This window comes from Dermacentor albipictus, chromosome 4 (assembly GCF_038994185.2).
Source record: "Dermacentor albipictus isolate Rhodes 1998 colony chromosome 4, USDA_Dalb.pri_finalv2, whole genome shotgun sequence".
Taxonomy (NCBI): domain Eukaryota; kingdom Metazoa; phylum Arthropoda; class Arachnida; order Ixodida; family Ixodidae; genus Dermacentor; species Dermacentor albipictus.
In genome coordinates this window covers 154,505,728-154,529,584 of record NC_091824.1, presented here as the reverse complement: position 1 = coordinate 154,529,584, position 23,857 = coordinate 154,505,728, and the positions used below count along the sequence as shown (strand labels likewise).

Here is a 23,857-nt window from a genome sequence, read left to right as displayed (position 1 = left end):
GTGACCGCATTTATAGGAACGGACTGCAAAAAACATCCGCGTACATACACTTAGTGCAGGTTAAAAAAAAATAACTAGACACACTGTCGAAACTGATCTGAAGCTCTCCAATGCAGCGTTTCTCATCGGGCGAAAATCTGCAATTATCGTTATCATATTGCTGAAAGATGTTTGGCACTTAATGCAGAAGTTTTCGAATTGTCGAGATCGACCTGTCAACGGCAAAGGTAGTCGTGGCTAACGAAGTTAGTGCAGCAGACGCAAGTCACCTTATTCCGACAGCATATTAGCACATAATGTGCGCAGCGCCCTTAAGACTCAAGCGTCATGCGGATAGGGGGAAAAAATACTCTCAAACTGATAGGGGGAAAGAATACTGAAATAATCTAAATATCTTGCTTGAAGCTTTTAATAAGTTTTTTCAATAAATAACTTTATTAAAAATGTAAGAACGCAAATATGTCTATAATTCTGTGTAAGAGTGCGATCACCTGTTGTAGAAGCAGGAATGAGTCGACCGCGCTTGAGTTCACGTGGGAAAACACCAGTTTTAAAAATCAAGTTAATGATTGCTGAGAGAACGTTAGCGATATGTTGTGCGATCATTTTAATATGGTAAGCGTTAATATTATCGAGGCCAGTGCTAGTGGCTTTAAGGGTTCTAACTGTTGAAATTACTTCATCAGACGTTGTTGGGAAAACGCAAAAAAAAATGGCTGTGGCTTAGGTAAGGTTAAGCCCAGGATGCGAAGCATACTAGCCTTTATTTTAGTTGTTGAACCACTGTTTAGCCTGGTGAACTGCTGTTGCTTGGCTATATTTGGTTCGGCTAGACGAAGAAACAACTCATGCATTATTGCTTCGCCTTCAAGAGTGGAACGCGACAGCGTTCCCGTCGACCCGCCAAGGGGTGTAAGACAATGGGCTACAGGGCAGCGACTACGCGCCCCGCATTGGACGCGGTGAGCGTCGAGCAAAGCAGCGTTCGGCGCGGCAACGAAATGTGCGCCTGAGCAAGAGACGCACGCCTTAGAAACAGCTCGTTTCTAAGGCAACACCGCATTCACTAGAGGCGCTTTTGTACCGCTTTGAAGCATCGTACTCGTGGCTCAGTGGTAGCGTCTTCGTCCCACACTCCGGAGACCCTGGTTCGATTCCCACCCAGCCCGTCTTGCAAGAGTTGAGCCAAAGCCACTTCTCCTCTGTCGTGACGTCACGGTGTCACGTGGTTTCATGGCGACACCGCCGCGCCTGAGGAGCTGGGTTGAGCTCTTGTAATATGCTTCGCATAAAAATGAATGAGGTAGGCGGGTAAGGGACATGTTACAGCGTGAAGCGGAATCAGAAGTGCCTCACCCAAGCATTCAGTTTAGCCAACCCGTAATTGCCCAATCTTTCGATAACTCACAGAAAATGAACAGAAATAGCGTTTTATTCGCGCCATTACGCTCTACAGTGGATGCGTTCACTCAGACACAGGCCTATGCTTGTTTTGAGAGTTCCCAGAGAACGTTCAACCTCTTTCAAGTGCGCTGAGACAGTGACACCGTTGCGACAGCGCATCCCCTGACCCTGATGTGTGGCGTCTCTTGCGTCACGAAGCCGCGAGAGGCGTGCCGTGACAGCGGTGGGAGCGACTCCATCGAAAGCATGGGACCAGCGACGACGCCATCTTGCGTCATTCAGGCAACCAGAATTTCTCTTGTCAACGTCGAAAGGTTGTTTTCCCCCCGTTTCCCTTCACAGAGCATCGAAAAAGACGCCGGCTGCGATGCATTGGCCCTGGCAACTCGGTTTAAAAAGCAGCGTAGTGAGAACAACTGGCTTCGCTTAAAGAATGCGGCAAGCTCAACGCTTGGTACTTACTTTTGTACAAGAAAAAAGAACTTAAAAACATATTGTGCGCAATATTGTATGTCACCGGCCAACTAAAGAAACGGTGGTTTCCGCTTATGACTACACTTTGTGAACTGAAACACACGCCCTGTCACGTCTTGTTCGGCAAAGCCTTTACATCCATAAATCCATTCCTTCATCGTGCAGTAATCTTTACACTATCAGCAAAGACCCCTTTAAAAACTTTATTATCTCCTTTTCTATAGGTTTAGTAGTTCTTAGCTTTAACTTCTTCGCAGTTATGGTATTTCATACTTCATAACTTCTTAGTTATGGTTTTTTATACTTCATAACTTCTTAGTCATGGCGTTTTTTACGGCTAAATTGCGAAGTAACTTGAGTAAAACTTTTGCAAGCATATAATATGTCTACCCATATGGAGCTTTATAAAAAAAGTGGACGCGTAGCATTTAATAACTGCTGCGCTTTGCTATGTGTATGCGCTAGCGTTTGCATACTTTCCTGGGAGCAAGAAAACATGTCCCTAGCTCGTTTCTTGAATACTTCATGGCACCATAGCTTCATGGCACCATAATAAAAGAAGCTGAATACACACCACGAGGACTTCTAATTAGTAGCCGTCGAGGTTATTGTTGCACCGATGACATCACGCCATTAAAATCTCATGACGCAAGGCGCTAAGCAGTGCTGTCAGCCATTAAATGACACCTGCAGATACACATTTCTTTTCTTTCCTCAGGGCTCACATGATAGTTTTCATATTGCGAAAGAAACACTTCCGGCCTGCTTTCATTGTTCATACAAGCTGGCGCGTTAGAGACGCTCAAGGATTGGGTCATTTAGCCACAGCGAAGCCTTTTTCATTATTTGCATGAGTGCCGCAAACGTGTTATTTCTCCTATACGCTAAAGGCTGATTTACGCTCGAGCCGCCCATTGCCGCAAGCCGCACCGCACGCGTGCGGTCGCGCGAAAGATTGCACGTATCAAACACTTGTGCACAAACTTCGGTTTACATTGTGTAAGGTATACACTGTGCACACAGTGTAAATGGTGATTTGTGCACAAGTGCTGGATACGTGCAATTTTTCGCGCGACCGCAAGCGTGCGGTGCGGCTTGCGGCGATGGGCGGCTCAAGCGTAAATAGGCCCTACGTATTCGCCTCAGAATGAGCAACATATTATTTAGCCGACACATCAACCTACAAGACAATGAACGTGCATTGCTCCTCTGCAAGAAAATTGTGTGCGCGCATATTTGAGACCGCAATATCTCAGGCTTGTTGGCGTTTGGGCGAATCACTTGCTCGTTTCGACTTTCGCAAATCTTTCTACCTGGTCTACATAAGGTAGCCAGCCGGTATTTACAGTTTGACACCCCTCCTTTCTTCCTCATTTTGTTCATTCTTTACTGTTCCAAAATAGACAAGATAGCGGTTGAAAAGCCAACGAAAAGTGTCGACAAGACATCTTGACGTCACTCTTGCCTGTAACTTCTCTGCGAATTGTTTGTGGAATATAGGTTACGAACCTTTAGTCCTGGCTACAGTATGTACAATATAAGGAATGTGCATAATAAGATAAGTTTTTTTTTATTTATACCGAAACAAATCACAAGAAAGCTTCTCCTGGAGATGCACATAAAGGACGCGCAAATAATGCAAAATATCGACGCGAACGAATGTCTTCACATACCACATGATTTAAATAGCTGGCACCAGTTATAAATTGAAAACAGTGCCGATGAACAGGAAGAAAGCTAAATACGGTGTGTAATCTTAAAAAAAAATTGTGAATTACCTTTTAAGTGATAGAAGTATGAAAATATAAGGAACAATAAAGACAACTCTACGGTACGAAACTCCTACCGTTCACTATACGGGTCAAACACAGCATTTGCAATCTTGAGTTCACATTAAACCAATATTCATGTCTAACACATGAGCTCTTGTTAGCGGGAATGTGCACTGTGGTACAGGATATAAACTTAAATAATATTGCTCGTCCTAAATAGTACTTAAATATACATTAGTCTCACACGAGCTGAACATGTTTGCGGTTGCTGTCACTGCTGTTGTCGTGGTTATCAGTACCAAACACAATAGCAGGACTTTGTTTATACGCCACAGTTCAAAAATTGGCAATACTAAAAGTCACATAATAATGAGCGAGAAAATAATAATAAAAACATATATACTGACACATAACAACAACAAAAAACGACGCACTAATTGCGAGTAATGAAAAAATTGATAGAACTTGTTTCCTTCCTTGTTCTTTTTTTTTTGCTTGATTGCTCGCTTGCTTCTTTGCTTATGTGTTTGCTTGTTCTTTCTTTCGTTTATTTGTATGTTTCTGGTTTTGATGCGACTTTCGCAGTGTAGTTGCATAAAGACAACTGTCTGCGTTAACGAGAATGCGACTGCATCGTATAGTCTTTCTTAGAGCCCCACGATAATGCTACGCTTACAAGTTGCGCATCCCCCTTCGTACGAAAGAAGCAGCAACCTGTTTACGGAGAGTGCATTTCAACAGTGAGGGGAGGAGAACATACGCTGGGAGCTGTCTCAATCTACCTCTCTCCCTCAATGGGATACGCCAGCGTTTACATGTACCGCGTGAGAAGACTTACGCCACCTCACACTACACCGGTTATTCATGAACGCGATTCGCTTTATGCATTACCACCGTTTACACAAATGTGATGCGCTAGAAATGCGATGCGCCACTTGATATATCCGTGTAAACATCGCCATTGGTATCTTTCGTAGTTGGGAATGAAATTCGCTCTTAAATGGGCTTCGGGCAACGTAGCTGTACATGATACCACGTCAGCGACATTACTTCTGCAGCCTTTTCTTTCTGGGCGCAGCCGACTTTGAGTTATCGATGTACTCAATCTCGCGCGAGAGCTTGCCAGCTTACTCGTGCGTGAAAGCTACTCGCAAGCGGGGCCGCGGCGAGAAATGCCGCAACCAGTGGGCGCTCGCCGGCGATGCGCTCGGCCGCCGCCGTTGCCGGGTGGCGACCGCGTGGTCCGGCGAACGGCGTGGCCCACAAAATGCGCGCGCGCGCACGCGTCCGAAACAGCCGGCAGGTCTCTCGTCGACCACGAGTGTGCGCCCTACTTTCGCGACCGGAGAAATTGCGGCGCGAATGAAAAGAACGGTGAGTGCGCGTTGATGAGCCGTGGGTGTTGCGTCAGCACTTCGGCATGAAACAATGGAGCGTCACCTTTCGCCGTCCCCTTAGGCCATTTCCTTTGAGAGGGCTTCTGTCTTCCACCTGACTGGCGGGTGAAATTTGCGCTAAAAAAAACGCCATGGAGGATTTACTAAGTTGGAAAACTAAGAATTTGACGCTTGTGGGAGATTTCAAATACTACAGCCTCAATGCCAAGCGTGTCACACGATGGATTCCAACTTTCTGTACCATGTCTGTAGAAGTCGCCACGGGAACATACGCAAATATTAACCCCCTTGACAGCGCGTGCTTCTCTTTGCTGCCAAACAGGAGATTAAACACGACCGTAGCCAGAGTCTGTGGCTCCCTCGAGCTTCGCGCAGTGGCCTACACGTGCAAAGACTGTGCAATGCTTATACCTGACCGAGGTAACTGACGTATAGATTTCTCCATATTGCATTCCCCAAAAGCCACTACCCGCTTTCCTTCCTCCCGCCCTGTGCGTAATACTAAATCTGTACACTGTCTTCAGGTAATCTGTAGCTTGATTCTTCCCAAAGCATTTTAATGAGAGCCTCGCGAGACCTAAGAGGTGCCAAAACATACTCTTGTGCGAAATAAGCCGCCTGTCACGGGTAGTAGTAGGCCCCGGACATGACCTAGCAAATAAACCAACTCCGAGCTCGTCTAGAGCTGGTGTCGCTTTACCAGCGCCCTTTTCTGTTAGAACACGCAAACCCGCTTAAACAACTTAAAAAACCGGCTTAACCCGCTTAAACAAAAAAACACCTAATGTCCCACATGCCATTCGTCGCTCAATTGAGCACTCAAAGACCTGTTTGCCTTCCGTACGGAGTTAATTGTAGGAGATATAAGATTATTCTTTTCAAGTCAATATTATTTTTTCAACGTGATTTACTGTTCACACCAGATTAGGCAGAGAGTGGTTATAATAAATTGTCGCATAAATGGTTTCAAGTTTATCTGCAGACCCTATTCCTACATCAGAAACCAGAGAAAGGCAAAGAAGGAAGCGTGAAAACCCAAAGGACAAGGTTGAATCCTCTCAAGCGTGAGAAAGCTTGTTCCACGTGGATGTAAGCTATAAAATAAAAAAAGAACTTGTTGTCAGTGTCAGCGCTGTCATTTGCAAGGTCCCGAATATATTTATGTTATAGTTGAAAACATCTTTCAAGAAAAATCCCTCACAGTCTGGGTGCTTTTCACTTCCAAATGTGCCTGCACTGTTTAGATCCCTCAAGTTGTCAAGATAAAAGCACGACCCTTGCCACACGAGTGAAGCAATAAATCTTTCTCTTCCCACCTATTGCATATAGCTACTTACGTGTCGTCAGAGAATGTGTTGTGAAAGATAGGCCTTGTTCTTTTTCTCGAAGTTTCCCGGAAACCTTCAGCATGTTTTTCGCTGCCTCTTCACTCACGGCAGAAAATTCGAATATCAAGGCTATCTTGCATGCATTGACCTTAAAAGTGCTACGACTGCCGTAATAGTTACACATGTACAGTTAGGACTCAGTTTTGTATCAGTTATGTGGTATTTGGATGCCCCTAAAATAACTTCTAATGACACTGTGTTATGCATTATTAACTCCCGCTTTGCACACACCAAAGTAAGACCCGTATACAACCTGGCAAAACTTGCACCGCTCGATGTATCCCGGGTGGCAATATGCTGCTGTAATGAAACATACCTGTGCAGCCATGGGTGCAGCCTTTGCAGCTGACGGCATACCGACCACGCGTCCGTGGTTCGCCTAAGCTGGCTCAGCGCATTCTTCACAGCATCATTTTGCTTCGCGCAGTACCCTCATCACGTGCGAACAGAACGCTGCGAAAATAACACCAGGAGGTCACAGCCTCTTTCACTGCTTTACTTGGACCTAGGTCAACAAGCACTCCCGGCGTAATTGCCTAACACGTTCTCTCAGGCACTGAGAACAGAGTTTTGAGCATTTGATGGCGACATTTTGTCAGTATTAACGCAAACGCAGAAGCCACAAAGGTTAAAATGACGTCGTTGCCACATTGGAAACGGTTTGCGAGTGAACTGAGGTGGTGGAACTAATGTGAAGGCTATCAGTGCCATGGCCGTTCTACTGGCTTTCTAGTGGTCGGAATAAACGGTGCATGCTTCTTGAGATTAATACTCAAGGGTCTGACGAAAATTGTACGGCGAGGGAAGGTCATAGTAGAATAAAGCATGCAGTCGCCAGTTTAAAATAAAATATATAATGACCCCAAACTCCAAACTCTTCTAAGTCATCATATATTGATGTTTCGGGGCCAGTACGGTGCCCTGACCACAAAACGAAAGGCACAGCAACGATTATATAAGCAATCGCTGCTGCTGTGTATTTCGTTTTGTGATCAGGGCACCCATACGGGCAACCAAACTTCAACAGTTAGAGCTACACCTAACATATTTCCGTTCCGTCAGCTCGATGTGTTGTCTTCAAGTTTCTTTGCTAGCCTCAATGATACCGCCTAACAGATTAGTAGGGGTCGACTTCGTACTAATCTGAGCAGTGCGCCTCAATGTGGACTAATTTGGCAGTATACCATCTGCGATGGTATCGGGAACTAGGCTCGATTTAAAGAAAATATTAAAAACGAGGTTCAGAAGACCAACATAAAAAATTCTTGTACTCTTTTATCGCATTATGTAAATGTCGTAAACCAACATTTCCCTGTAAATTTCCGCTGCTTCAGGCTTCGCTTAGTAAACGATATCTGGTGCGATGCCAGAACCGTGCCCTCGTGCAGGCCAACGTCACAGCTAAAAGGACCTGAAGCTTTGGCGATAGGGCCAAGTGTTTTCGAATCTCTGCAGGATCGCCAGTGATATAAGTAACAAATGTGCATCGTTCCAGTAGGCCACGCGTTGCTTTGCGATGCGCTCTCGGTCGTTTGCTTAAAATAAGACGTTCGTAATGCGAGAGGCCCGTCGCGAGCATCTTAAGTGGGCATAATATGCGTTACGACCGCAGAGCAGTTCCGGCTATAGGGGCCAGAATAGACCTGCAAACGCTAGCGCAGATTAAGCGGCCACTGATTTCCTGCGCAATTACCAGGAGCCCGCACCTTTGCCAATTGTCGTCGAAAGAGGAAGGACGCAATAAAGTAGACGCTATTAGCCGCAGTCATTATGATATTCTACCACGGCTTGGCTGACTAGATGGTAGAGCGTCATATGTGCGCATGATTAATGGTTTCGCAATAAGTTAGTTCTAACGTACCATTCTAGTAAGTATGATCACTTCTGATAGCAAGCTTCCTGCCTCCCTAGCTAAGGTCTCAGTAATGGCACTTTTTATTGATTTTCTTTCCCACTAATAAAGTCATAACACATAAAAGTATTTAGAAACAATGATAATGTTCAACTCATCGTCAAGCTGTGCATACCTAAGTCTTCTTTGAGCGTATACGACAGAGACATATCGTCAGCATACACGTATATTTTATTTTGGCAGTGTGGTTAGTGTCCAATATATTAACGCGTTACCGTTAAGGGCCTTGTGTCCCAGAAAATTGGGTGTCGGCATCGGAGTGGGTGGCATTGTCTGTGAGCGAAAATTCCCGTATATATTTAGGTATATGTATACACCACGCCTTGCTATAGGGCATACGGTATATGCGGGTTATATTGCCACACCATTCTGCTACTCCAGTTGCTTATACCTTGCCTTACATTGTGGAGAAAGTTACTCCTAAATTTTGCGAGTGACAACCCACAAACTAATTCCATGAAACAAAACACTGACGGCACATGTCTTTTATGTTAAATTATCTCAGACATAAATATTTAAAGAGCGAGACAATAACAGAAACCTAAAAATAATGGTGTTTTTTTCTTCTCGGGCGGCTGTGCGTGACCACCTGAATCAGACCAGGCATGAGGCCACGTCTCTACCAAAAAGCTCGCCTTCGTGAACAGCGTTCGCCGCCAGCGTTTCCCGGTAAACATTACGGTTACACAAGCCGCAGTTGCCGAGAAGCGTGAGAAGCAGTCAGGGATCTTTGAATGATGTCACGTTCCCCACTGAAATGCGAAGCAGCTTCCTCCCAGTTTTCTGACAGCAGATGCTCGAACTATCAGTCTTCGCCATACTCCTCAGCGCTCTTATTCCTGATGTTTCGTTTGTGACCAAAGATCTAGAACATTCGATAGTTTCACAACGCACGCTTCCTCCAGACACTCATTAAAATGATGCGCGTATCGCCTACTTACGCAACGCCGGGTCACCTTGTCCTCGCGAAAACGTCGTCCCTTCCCTCGCCTACATGATACCACAACCAATACACTAGCAATATGCTTCTGTGCGCTGTCCATTACGTTATATAGTACATCTTTGCTCATTCGTTTTCTTTCTGATCCTCCTGTAGTATACTTCATCATATTTTGCTTCCGTCCTTTTCAACGACACTCCAAAACACACAATCTTTTCCTAGAAGAGATCCGCCATCTCCTCAAGCTGCTGTCTTCATCAGAGCTCGTGAATGATTATGGAGGCTTAGACAAACAGCAATAAATGTAGCAGGCACGGAAAGGTCTCCTTTCGCTAAAGCATGCTTAGGAACACCCCCTCCCCCCTCAGAAGAATATATATATATATATATATATATATATATATATATATATATATATATATATATTGAGAGAGAGAGAGAAAACACAGGCACCAACACATACTTGTGTGTGTGTGCGTGCGTGCGTGCGTGCGTGCGTGCGTGCGTGCGTGCGTGCGTGCGTGCGTGCGTGTGTGTGTGTGTGTGTGTGTGTGTGTGTGTGTGTGTGTGTGTGTGTGTGTGTGTGTGTGTGTGTGTGTGTGTGTGTGAAAGAAAAAGCAGGGACGACGATAGCCTGCCCTACTGCGGCTCCGCTATTGCTTACAATTAGTGTTGTCAGCTAGCTGTAGAATGCTTCGAATTCTAGGTCACCTGCAACAGGAGCGCCGCCAATGCGCGTTCTGTGTAGGTGACTGGAACCCGACGCTTACATGGCGCCCCGCTGCTCGACGTTCAGCGACCTGAGAGCGCTGGCGAGCGGAAGTGGAGAAAGGGATCAGAGATGTGGGGCACAGAGGTCGGGGAGGCAGCTTGTATCGGTCACTTTGGCTGATAAGGCGGCGTGCTGGGACGGATGTAATGCGTGGCTGCACCCTATCGCCGATACGATACGGTCTATAGGTCAAGAGAAGCAAAGCGACTCCAGGTAACAACGACGACCGTGCCACGGGGAGTCAATATGGAATCTCTTGGAACGATCCTTCAATTTTTGGGACGACGCCGCAATCGCTGAAAGATTCAAGACGCCTCGTTGCTATTCGCGATAATTGGCGGACTTCGGTGCCGCATCTTGTATTGTCCCCACGTAATACATTGCACGCAGGCTCTTTGGAAGCACATCAGGTATGCTAGTTTTTTAATTAAATTATAAAACACAAAATAAGCGGCGCAGTTAGAAGACGGAGGTGCGTATAATTGCCTAAATCTAGTCTCCCATTTTTTTCCTAAGCGTAGATATGCGTAGCCCGCCAGAATGCTGGCCCCCTGGCTGAATGCATGCAGGAAAATTAGTTTAACACCAGTATACAGCGCGTAAAGCTTACAATACGAGGACTACATGTTGAGGAAGTGGACATTGTGTGTTGCATATACAGGTTTATTTATATCTAACAAAGATGAATCGTCATTCTCACCTTCATCGAAGAGGAAACGAACATGTACGCATGAGGGCCTAGCAAGGGGAATAAAGTTTACGTGTACGTTGTTTTTGGCGCCATAAGTGCATGCTTCTTTTTGCAAACCCGATAGTTGCCCGTGACCGCCCAGTGTGTCATCGTTTTCCTCGTGCTGATTTTTGAGAAGATAACTATACACTACTCAGGTTAGTGGAGCACTTCTTTTCTTATCTTTTTTTTTTTTACATCAGCTCTGTCTTTTCGAGGCTTACCCTCACGGAAAATTTATTTACACAGCCTACGTAAAGTCTGTATAAGGATTTTTTATTTGCAATCTATAAATTGTCTACACAATCTTTAAAAAAGTATACCCTATGAGGCTTATCTTGTCCCACAACGATAATCACCGTCTACATTGACCGCATTTCCTTTCCTTAATGCTGTGAACCCAGTACTTCCAAGTCACGAGCGGCTTGCGCGTTATCAGCTGACACATCATTATCAAGAGGAAAACAGCGAGCGATGAGTTTCCAAGAAAGTAAACGCAAGCAAGGCAGGTGACAATTATTGTTGTGGGACAAGCCACAAAGATTACAAACTTTTTTAAGAGTGCAGAGAGCCTGAAGGAGGTCATATGGCCTTATACTTTTCATGGACTACCATCTGTATACATGAACAACAAGCTCAATAACTATACTAAGTAGTCCATACAAACCACAAATGGCCAAAGGTAACAAATGTGTTAACGGAACGATTTCGCAGACAGTATACAGATCATCTACAGCCCAATGAACAACAATGTAAACAGCCAAAGCGGTCTACAAGAACAATATGGATAATGTAGGGTTTGTAAATTCCTTTCCACGAACATTAAACCCCCATCACATACTTCGTTCGAGTGCCCATATTCTTTCTTCACAGTGCACCATCAGTAAAATTGCCCTATTTAGCGAAAATTCACGCACTGAATCATGTGCAAGTCACTTTATCCACGTCTGAATGTTTTCGCACACAGCCGCTACCGTTATTTATTCCCTCTATAGCTTTCAATGAACTCTAGATGTGGTTATGTCAATTTCTTTTTACTCTCTTACTCAAACTTTCTTTATTATTCAATGCTGTTTTTGTCACTTTCTTGCCCAGATTCACGCTTCAGGGATTTCCTCCACGCCCCCGCCTCCCTCCTTCTCCATCGTTTCGTTCACTGCACCCAGTAGTCGCGGTTTCTGACTCGCAAAACTGCTTCTGAGGAATTACACGGAAAATGAGCGAAGGTTGGTGCTTCGGACCGGTAGAACTGCAGGTCACTAAACCTTAAACTCATACAGCCGATTTATGTCTGAAGACATACCGGGGGCAATAACATCATGTTCTCTGATCCGAGCTCCCCTACGTCTTTAATATCTTTGTTTTCCTTGATTGATGCCTTGAAACAAGTCAACACAGTGCAACATTTTATTTGTGCTTTAACGATAGTCTAAGCAGTCCATTAATTCATACTATGGGCTTCGGTCGACTCTTTGAAGTACACGCCATTTACAAAGCAAATTGGCACTATTACCTCGTCAGCATGCGCTTTAGGTCACCTTTTAGGTCACTGTGTCAAATAATATTTCTACGTCAAAATGAAATTATTGCGGGGCTAATTTATTAGCGTTGCTCGCCATTTGAAGAATGCCACATGAAACGACAGTGAAATTGAACTAAGGTGGTGCTGACGTCGGCGCTTTAAGCATGAATTCACAACAGTCAACAAATCACAACACATGTTATTCTAAGTACCATGAACAACCTCTAGCCATGCCAACTGTTTATTTTTCTGGAGGAGCGTGAACAAAAGCCAATACAAGCATGCGATAACTTTCCGGTAAAAACTATCGCTTATTCATTTATTCAGATGCCTATTGTTCAAGATATCCCCCTCCCCGCTTATTCCGCGTCAGTCTTCAATCTCCACATGCTTAAGAAGAAAAGAAGGCTTGAATACACACACCTTTTAAAATACTGTCACATAAAGACGGTCACATATTTAACGAAAGTTAAAGGACTGCAAACGTCTGGGTGTTGTCAGAATATTGAAGCAATTGACTGCACCTCGAGCGTTCAATTACCGGTCGGGACGTTCATGATGCTACGCAAAGAACAGAAAGCAAATAGCTGTCTTAACCCTTGCCAGAATAAGCTTTTTAAGTCCGCTACATTTCGCGTGCCCGATGGTCATTAGGATGCATGGCAGGGGTGCCTCTGTCTTTCTGTTGTCCTCAGAGCTTGCACGACACGTTTACCCTGTTTCTTGATATTCGCTCTTTGAGCGACGCGTGCCAAGCGGCGCGAAACTATAGGTCAAACGTTTGACTTTTTCCCCACACAAAAGAAAGAGAGCAAGGAAACTAACTCTTATTTGCGTCTGCTGCGTCACATTCGCCAAAACAACTTTTCAACCCATCCTACCTAGCCAACCTATAAACCAATGCAGGCCTGCGGAGTCAGTAAGCTCCCTCTGTCCTTGCAGTGTCGAGGAACCAAAAGCCACACCAGAGAAAGAGATAGGCACAGCATGTCCTCCGTGGTTGGGTCGCTAGCTTCCGGTAGGAGCCTGAGGCAGACACGCCGCGCTCTCGATGTTCTTGTTTTGTGGGAGCCTACGTGCACCACCCGTCGCGCATGATGCACGTGTACGGTTGCAAGGTAAGAGAAAGAAATCGACGAAAAGAAAAAAGCAGCGACACAATAGAATCCATTCGCTGTGCGCTTGAGGAAACATTGGCGCAGCTGGGAGTACGCCGCGAGCCACGGCGCTGGCTGTCAGCACGCTGCCTATGCTGTTTCGTTTGAAGGGACGGCGGAGAAGGGTTGCTCGCTCTCGCACTCGGACCCCTTTCTCGCTATACCTTTTCTGAAGCGTCTGTTTCTCCCTCCTTTATCGAGAAGGAGAGAAGTTGAGGAACCGCGCGACGTTGCCCTCAGCTGTTAGCGAACGTGGACCGAGAAGCAAGTTCGGTAATGCAGGTGGCACTTTTTTCGCATCGCCAGAATTTGTGAGAGCGTATGCATGGCGTGTTCATAATGAGGAGATTGCAGAGAGAGAGAGAGAGACAAAAAAGAAACAGGAAACGCGATGAAGTTAACCAGAAAAACTCCGATTTGCGACCCTGCATGCAGGGGAGGGTAAATGGGTTTAAACACGGAATAAAGGAGAAATATAAAGGTAAGGAACTGGAAACTTTGTGCATAAACCTCTGAGGCGCCACATGTCACCTGTCATTGTCTTCCCTCAGACCCGCAGACCGCAGGAAAGGATCTAGTGCTCTAACTGTACTACGTCTGTCCGTTGTGACCACTGTCCTAAGATCTTAAGTTTTGGCAGAGGCCTGCTGTCCAGTGTCTCTAATGTGCTACACAGCACCGGCGTCTCCATACTGTGAAGTGGGCTGATACATATATGAGGCGCGCGATCGTTTCATCCCAGCCAAATGTGTCATATATAATGCTGTGGGCCCAACAATTTATAAACGAGTATCACTTGGCAAACGCGACACCAATCCACGCCCAGTGCAACCGAGTTTGTTCCCACCTTGGTAGTAGAAAGAGTGCAATTCACATGTGCCTTTTTAAAGCCGCAGAGAATCATGTTTGAATACTTTTCAATTTGTTAACGGGCTGTACGTGCATGGCCGGTGGCCAACACATTCTTACCGAGTGCGAAGTACCCAGGTGTAGTGTTGCATAATATCACTCCGCCAAATATTTCCTGCGATCACTGAAAAATCGCAAAGATTGTCGGCTAGTATGCCTGAAATATGCGCAGCAACTGAACTCAGAGACAGCTCCATGCCTTTTCTATCTAGGTACGCTTAAGTGGGGATTGTAAATGGATGCAACACCCATGCGCCTACTTCATTTCTACCTTTTGGGGACAAGACATACGCAATAACGCACCTGCAACAGCACATTAGATGTCATGAAATGAGTAAATAACTATATAAATAAATAAATAAATAAATAAATAAATAAATAAATAAATAAATAAATCGAGCAACATCCCCATAGCAATATTATGTTCCCACGCATCACAACCCGCGCGAGTAAAGCTTGCGCGCCATGTCGCCGAGCGCAGGCTCCCACCGAAGGCGTACAATTTCTACAACGGCGTAACATGGGCGAGCGGCAAGCGCCCGTGCTAATACTGATAGCAGGAGGTGCAGGGTGCGGCTATCGCAGCTCGACGCAATTCGAGGCAGCGTCGTCGATGGAAGATTCGCGTCCCGGGCAGTGGCGCGCGTTCTGGTCTCGCGGAATCGATGGCCCGCTTCCTGGTTGCTCGGCGGCTTCCGGTCGTGCCTCTGTCCGTTCGCACTGACCTCGTTCCTTCGGTGGACGCCAGGAGAAAGCGCGTGGTCACACGAGCCTCTCTGATTTGCGCCTGCGCGTGCCTTGGGTGGCCGCTTGCCTCGTGCGGGGAAGTCGTGCCATGCTGCGAGAGAAAGCCACCTAATTCCATCTTGCCCGAGGCTTCGTCGTTCCCTAAGGTGCCGTCTGCTACGCAACTGCAACCAATGTACGGAAAGCAATGATGCAAGTAGCGAGGAGGCGAAGAATGTTGACTGAACCACTGTGTGAAAGTGTGCCCGGAAGGCATCGGTGCTGGCTATAAAAGGACTCAAGCAGTTTTCTTTCGACTGAGTGATAAAGATTGCCGCAGGTTTCAGTTTCAGTTTCAATTTATTGATATTGCAACGAACGTTGTGATAGCCAGTAGGCCGATGAAGAAGAAAGTTCGAAAGGCGTTGGTATGCGAACTGTATTGAGCGCCTATACCCAGTAGTGGGTGAGCCACATCTCCTGGGGTCAACCAACCAACCAACCAACTTAAGCGCCGATGCAGCGACGCTTGATTAGCCGCTTATGAAGCGCTATACGTCCTGGGTCTTGTGGTGCTATAAACTGGTGACGCCGGGCGCCTCACACATCGCAACTAACTGCCATCAAGCCTCGAGCTTGATGGCAGTTAGTTAGTTAGTTAGTAAAGCCCCTGACGAAGGCGCAACATCCTCAGTTGCCACGCCCAATGTTTTCGGATAAACCGATGTTGAGTACATTGCAGATGAAGTTACCTCTGCTGTCATCACAAGCTGACAGGATGTCATGCGTGATGGGCACCACCAGTGATGGCCAAAGCTAGGTAGGTCATGGTACTCCCTTTTATGGTGAATCAAGTACTGTGAGCTTGCTTTCAGGGATCGCTGTTCTATTAAACTTAGAAGCATGCATGCCCTATCCAGCACCCGCTTGTTCGTCGTCACGTATAACACCTTTCTCAGCTACAAAATCTCAATACACTGGAATAGAACGTTCAGCTCCATTGTTTATCTGCTTAGCTCTTCTTATCTCATGAATAATAAGCCGGTTAACATTGTCCAAAAATGGTGACACTTCTAAATAAACAACCTTCGCTCCGAGTTTTCAGAGCCGCAGACTCAACAAGACGTCGCCGTAGTTTAAGATGCTGCTCGAGGCATCGAAAACAGTGGTAAATAATTTCGAAGGCACCGGAGCAGAGAGCCTTCTACTTCCTTGTGATCTCGGGCCGCCACTGAATGCTCGCTCTTCGGCCAACTTTGATTACGCCCATGCACTTCGGAGCAGGTTCCCGGCACGTGCGCGGCACGTTCCCGCGTAGCTCGCGGTTGGGCTCGCATCGGCAGTGGAGAACCACAGCGACTAAATATCCGGGTGTATCCCTCCAGCCATGAAAGACCTCGTGCGGCCGGGACACACTCCTGGCATGTCTCCCAATGCCCCGGGGTCTCTTAGAGTTTGCTTATTTATTGCTCACGTTACGCCTTGATTCTGTTTGTTCCTTCGTCCGTTCCGTCCATTTCTCGAAGTTTTTTGCAGTTTTTTATACGGCGGCGACGAGCTATTTTTGGTCATCTACGAGCCTCGATAAGCATCTTTCGGCCAAAGCTGCTTCATTGACGTGGTGGCTCTGAGCTTTCCCAGGCAGTATTCAGCTTAAGCGTTGGCTGCTCATTGTTCTAGTATTTGTGGCTTGTTGGTGAACATTTGCCACCTTTACCTTGCATTGTGATGGAAGAGAATGTGGCACAATCGAAGTAGCGTATAAATATATATATATATATATATATATGACCTAACTGTCGCCAACTTTGCTTCGCCATCAATCATAGTTTTGTAAAGACTGCGGCTATTTATGACTGTTTATGGTTTATGATTACAGGCTGTTTATGGGAGTTCCCGTAATATACCCCATAAGCTCCAATGCCCTGGTGAACAAGAACTCTCGTACTCCCCTTCTAGACATCTGGAGTATCAGGAGCGCCCCGCTAACTGCACCACACAGCCGAACGAGATATACAGTGAAGGCGTAGATTATCCCGCAGGCGTTTGACAATGTATCCACATGGTGCAACGTACTTCAACAACACCACGATTTCGTCTTCTCCGTTCGGGTTCAGATTGCAGCAGCTAAAAGCAGCGCCTACAGATGTAGAAAGGTAGACACAACAGAAGCGTGTGTGTTGTGCCTATCCTTTCTTCTTTTTTTTCCTTTCTTGTCTTTCCACCGCAGACGCTGTTTTGGCATGTTGCGGTGACACAATGTGCCTGCTTCCTCGTTGCATGAGACCATATTTTCCTTGCTCGCTGTGTGTCTCTTACTCCCTCTTCCTTTCTCGCTGTTCTGCTTAGGAGGCGTTCTAGACGGCCTGCTGCGAAACACTTCCGCATACGCGCGCTGAGAACAATTTCCTGTCAGCACTGCACTTGGTCACTCGACTCGAAGGCGTATCGTCATGGGCACGCACGTAAACGCACTATGGTTCAGTGCAACGAAAGATCAATAAGACATAATCCGCCACGTTGGCTGTTGAAAGACTATTGTCGTCGCTAAGCTGCCAATTATCTATTGTCGTGAAACCTTCTGCACTCTCAGAGACTCCGGTGGGAAATTTAACTCCAGAACTAAAACGAATGCGTCGTACAAGATGCTAACAAAGCGGTCCTATTGCTCGATAGGCAACCAATTTGACGATGAAACAAAATGACGAGTCTCTCACTTGGCCTACCAGAAAAACGGCCGGCTTTGTCAATGACTCATAGCTTGTTATATAGGGAGGTATTGAGCAATTGAGGCTGAGTGCATTATTCTCTAACGGAAAATGATGTTCTGTAGCTGTGCAACGAAAAAGACAGAGCAAGCACAAATTGCTGTCGACGAAGCCATAAGTAAGGATGAAATCAGCAGCCAAAGTGCTTGTAGTTTCGAAATATGAATAACAGCGAGTTGGAAATATTTAAGCTTATGCCACAAGATACTAGTGGTAGCTCTGTTAATTTATTTTTATGCTGGAAAATACAAAAGTGCCTAAGCCGTTATCGAATCCAAGACTTACACTCGTGAAATTTGACTCTTTAGGGCTGGACATTGACTAAATCCTACTGCCAGAGCAGCATTTAATGTCAAACAAGGATATCGTCGCTGAAGCGATGCGATGCAACGCACGGCAAAACACTGACATTCAGGTGAAAAAAGTTGCCGCCAGGAAGCATGAAAGAATGTAGGTAAGAATAGAAAACTCGCTTCATAATTCTGCAAACTGAGTCTTCTCCTGCCATTGCGGATAATTTCTGACGCTGATACTGCATCAGACAGTGTGAGTGTTACTGCACTAATAAGTGTTTTGTCATGGCCGCTCACGCTCACACTTTATTTGTTAAGTGCAGCTTTCCTTTTCTCGAAATGCGGCTGCCGTAGCAGGGTTTCGATCCCACGACCTCCTGCTTAGCAGCACAACGCCATAGTCACTGGGCCACCACTGCAGGTACCCATCTGAGACGGCTAGCTCTCTATTAAAGGCCATGTGCCCCATAATGCCCACATCAAGTTTTTACATATTACACATAGAAACGTACAAGCTTTTAAATTGGATCCCGATGTGTTCATATACGGTATTACTGGATTGGGAAGTTGCTGAACTTATGGATCTTTATTCTTAGTTATATATGGCGGGCTGTGATATTTTTCAATCGGCAAACACTGGCTCTATTGGGCGTAAGCTCCTTTCAAGCCCTCGTTCTTGTAGCTAATGTAGTTGCAGGTATATACCTATTCATTGGCTGCGGCAGTGCCAAAACCGCTCAGAAAGTTCATATTTATCTGCAACTGCGCAATTCAATACAGAGATGCATCAACCTAGAGTGCGCTTCCGTACTGAAAATCTTTTACTCTTGTCGCTCATCACTCAAGCGTTGATCAAGGCTGGCGCTCACGTTAAATCACCAAGTCATTTAAGAGTTACCTACGTACGGTGAACCTAACGGAGCCCTTTCACACAAGAAGCAACTTTTTGGGGCGGAATAACGCACGTTTTTCACGTATGGCTTTTGTTGCAGCGAATGCAGCAAAATTTTCATAGATAGTACAACCGGTTGCGAGTACAGAACCACAATAAATTTTACCAGATCGGCCAATCCTTTTTTATCATGTAAACATTTGTTGACCCATTTGAGACTGCAAATTATTGCAAGAAAAAAGTTTGCATTCGTTACCACACAGTTTTCTACTGTTCATGAAGGTTGCATCGCTAATTCAAGAAACTTTCTCGGTGCCGGTGCCACCAGTTTCCTTATGCTAATAGGACTCTGCCTTTTAAGGAAGTGTCGCAAGGATGAGACCGTGGCTGTCTCCTGTTGTGCAACAACCTTCCATTTTCCGAGAACACGTTCCTTAGGGGGCAAAGAGGTGGAAGAGTTTCCAGTTACGCAACCGAAAGGTTTTGTTAGCTGGGCGAACGTATGTGCCTGCCTTAACATTTCTCTTGTCTTCGTTTTATGCTTCGCAGAACACTCGTGCGTAAATCGTTGAGTCAGTGCCAAAATTTCTGGTTGTGATGGCTCGTCCTGTATTGTAATAGACGCGAGCCGCAATCTTTAATCTCTGATCGAATTGATGAAAGCCGCCATGCTGCAAGTATTTCAGCGTTCTTTCTGCGCAGCTAGTACCCTAAGCCATCTGACCTTGAAAACTTTTTCCTGCAGGGTTTATTACCCTCTGAGTCATGAGCGAATACAAAGCGAACTCTTCTTCACTGCACCGCCGAGGGAGCTTCGCAACGATTGACCTCGGTTGGCCTTGACAGAAATGTATAGGAAAAAATACAGGTATTTCTCGCAGGAATTGGACGCGCTAGGTACGCGCGCGCGCGTGCATGTAGGTGCGGGCGCCTGTTTGTTTGTTTGTGTGTGTGTGTGTGTGTGTGTGCGCGTGTGTGTGTGTGTGTGTGTGTGTGCGCGTGTGTGTGTGTGTGTGTGTGTGTGTGTGTGTGTGTGTGTGTGTGTGTGTGTGTGTGTGTGTGTGTGTGTGTGTGTGTGTGTGTGTGTGTGTGTGTGTGTATGTGTGTGTGTGTTCTGAGAATCCAGGCCACACAACACGCTGGGAGTTTAGGCATAAGGCAAGTGACGGTATAAGATAGAATTATTATGAATGAAACTTCAGCAACACGTGTTTTTTATGACATTTTCTTAACGTTCGCTTAACTAAAAACGAGCAAAGGAAAACAAAGAGAGAAAAAAAACGAGAAGGAACAGGAGACAAGAGGGCACCTAACTTCGAACTGTTTATTTCGTGGCATCTATTGATTGCTGGTATACTTCATATAATTCATGCTATATACCAAGCAATTTTGTGCCTTGGTATAAAAGCAATTCATAGGTGCCACGTAATAAACAAATGGAAGTTTAGCGCACCTCTTGTGTCTTTTATTCTTGCTTTTCCTTTTTTTTTCTTCACTAATATTGAGTTGCACTAAACTCAAGAAAACATCACGGAATACCAACTAACGCAAATCGCCAATTTTGCGAACATGCTTTACCTTTGGATTTGTTGTTTCGTATTAAGAGAAAGTTTGTGTTCTCAGTTTGCGCCGGACTTTGAAATATATGAAGTGTATTCAAGGTTTATCACTACAATTACAGCTGCAGTATGTTATTTGGCACCTTATCATGAGAACGAAACGGGCAGAAGAATAAAAGATGGATTGTAGTGAAGACGGCAGACATTACCAAATCTTCACTGGGAGCTTACCACTATAGTTGAAATGAAAAGTATACAATCATTGCATTCTACCGGTGCTAACATATGGGGCAGAAACTTGGAGGCTAACCAAGAAGTTCGTGAGCAAGTTAAGAACAGCGCAAAAAGTTAAGGAACAAAAAATATTAAGCATAACGTTCAGAGATAGGAAGATAGTGGTGTAGATCAGAGAGGAAACGGGGATAGCTGATGTTGTATAGTTGACACTAAGACAAATAAACTAAGCTGTGCAGGCCATGTAATGCATACGGTAGATAACCGGCGGACTATTAGAGTTACAGAATGGGTGCCAAGAGAAGAGTAGTGCTGTCGAGAACGGCAGAAAACTAATGAGGGGGATGAAATTGGGACATGCGAGGCGCAAGCTGAAATCAGCTAGTGTAAGACAGAGGTAATTGGAGATAGCAGGTAGATTCCTTCGCGCTGCAGTGGACATAAAAATAGACTGTTGATGATGATGATTTTATTTGGAAAGGCTAACCTACTCAAATTTATCAGGTGTGCCCCTTTAGAATGTAAGGAAAGTAAAATTGTCTTGATGACATAATACATGTTCTAGCCAGCCGTACAGTATACCACGATAAAGTTTTCTATTATCAACGCGATGGTGATCACTTTCTGATTAACTCTCTCATAGCATGAAGAAGGAAGAGACAGACCGCCGGAAGAAGCAAATACAAAAGAAAAGCTGGATTTCATAAATAAAACATCACCTTCAAAAGCAAGTACAAATAAACCAGTGACAAATCACTCAGACACTCCTTTCCTGCATACGTTACAGCCAACACGTGACTTGCGTAAACACGTGCGTGACGAGGCGAAGCCGCACTTGACTCAAACTTGGTCGTCATCGTCGGCTCGTCGCTATCTCGTATTTGCAACATCCGACACTCAAAAGAGAACATGCGTCATAACATGAAAGTTCCATGAGGCTCCGACGGGGCCGGCTACGCTCAACATTCACAAAAATGCGAGCGCCAAGAACGACAGCTTGCAAAGTAGCTCATATAACATCACCTCCAAGTGCCTCGTAAACCATGTGAACGAAGGAAGGGCACGTGGTTCAGTTTGCGCACCTGGTTTATAGCACGATAACCACCTAGACGCAAACGCCAGTGTACGGACTCCTTCCAGACACGCATGAAGGAACCTGTGAAACGCATCGCAGTCGAGGTCAAAGACACGCTGAAGCACACCTCAGGCACCGACTTCCGCACGTGGAGTAGCAACTTAACTTCACCGGTACGTTGCTGCAGCTGTGGCTTCCTTGAGTGCAGCTTATTTTGCACCAAGCACAGTCTTACTCCTTGTCCACGCGACATACAGTCTATTTCAAAAGAATACGGGCTGCTTAGCCTATGACCAACAGGCTGACTACATACAGGTTGTTTAAGGGACTTCTTGTGGTGTGCCGTAGGTTCGTTCCAACGACCTGGAGAATAAAAAGAACAACTGCCCTCACCATCCGGATGAGGGTAGCTTCAGGATTGCCACAGAAAGTGTACCGCATAGCCGGGCGACATATATATATATATATATATATATATATATATATATATATATATATATATATATATATATATATATATATATATATATATATATATATATATATATATATATATATATATATATATATATATATATATATATATATGTATATATATATATATATATATATATATATATATATATATATATATATATATATATATATATATATATATATATATAGAAAACAGTCTTGGTCTATATATATATATGTACGGTGAAGGCGCGGTGTAGCCTGTATACATTTGACAACGGCTGCTCATCTAGACTGTGATCTCATGCCGGACAGAATGGCACTATCGACTGCATGGCCTTCCCGGCCCCACAAATACACACGCGCGCGCGCGCTTTCCATACATCCCCGATTCTGGACACACACCACCCAGGAGCAATGTCGCCGCAGCGGCAGGGGTGTCGCCGCAGGAGCGCGACTCACCGGTGACGGGCGTGCGAGCGGCGTATCCGAAACAGCTCCGTCCTTGCGGCTGCAAACGGGAACAGGGCCTTCGGCCGGCTCCACCGGCGTAGCAGCAATGGCACCGCGTGTCTCGCGCGACGACAGACTCGAGCGGCGAGGGACTCGCGGAGAGAAGGGAGGGAGACACGCCGCGAACCGGCTTCGATGTGAGTCTGGTGGTGGTGGCGAGACGTCGACGGCTGGCGGGCGTTCCCTGGGCTGGACGCGCGCAAAGCGCGGACGCTTGACCATCGGGTGGTGCCAGGCTCCTGCCGCTAAACACCCCGCTTGAATCGGTTATGTGGTCTCTTTGGCTCGGGCATGCTTTCTCATTACTGTTTTCTTGGTCTGTTCCTGCACGTGTGTGTTGTATCTAAACATGTATACACTCGCAAGCAACAATTGTGGGACCACGCATCGCAGAAAAAAAAAACTATTATTTCTTCTAGCACAGCTCCGCAGCGTGAAACTGCTTGGTATGGGTCGAACACGCGCACGTGCGCTGTAGCACTTCATTTCATTGTGGCTTGTGATGAGTCTTTATTTCATAACTTTGACGCGCTGAGATAGAAGTGTAAACGGAGACTAGAACCTCGCCTCCAAATAATGTTCAGAAAATGCGCAACACAGAAAAAGAGACAACTGTTCCTTAGCGCCTGTTTAACGAAACTTCAAGTCGCGTTCAACCTTAAATAAACGTTGAAAATCAAACTACAAAGCGAGAAATGTGGGGCTAGTAATATAGACTGCCGCTTGCTGAATGTCCAAGCCGGCCGGACTACTAACGACCACGGAGACCGGTGTGTTGCGGTTGCCAGCACCATTCTGATACCGTGAGAAACTTTGTTGTTCTATGAGTCAATTATATTCTCTGCGACCGCATAAGAGGCACAAAACTTCACACTGCCGAATTACACTTTTTTTTTCAGAACAGAATGTTGAGATACGAAGTCATAATATTAAAGTCGGCACATTTCGATATGTGCTTGTAAAG

At 45.6% G+C, this 23,857-nt stretch overlaps 1 protein-coding gene across 2 annotated transcripts in view; it reads right to left on the bottom strand.

Annotated features, from left to right (window-relative positions):
* The window catches only part of LOC135903783 (zinc transporter ZIP5-like), an 83,478-nt gene extending 60,493 nt beyond the window's left edge, over window positions 1-22,985 (bottom strand). The window contains exon 1 of one of the 2 annotated variants that reach the window (XM_065434173.1): window positions 22,843-22,985. The gene's annotated coding sequence lies outside the window, so the exon portion shown is untranslated. Of the gene's footprint in view, window positions 1-6,751; window positions 6,878-22,842 lie in introns of those variants that run through there. The other variant, XM_065434176.2, reaches the window with a different exon arrangement.
* Between the last annotated feature and the right edge of the window lie 872 nt (window positions 22,986-23,857).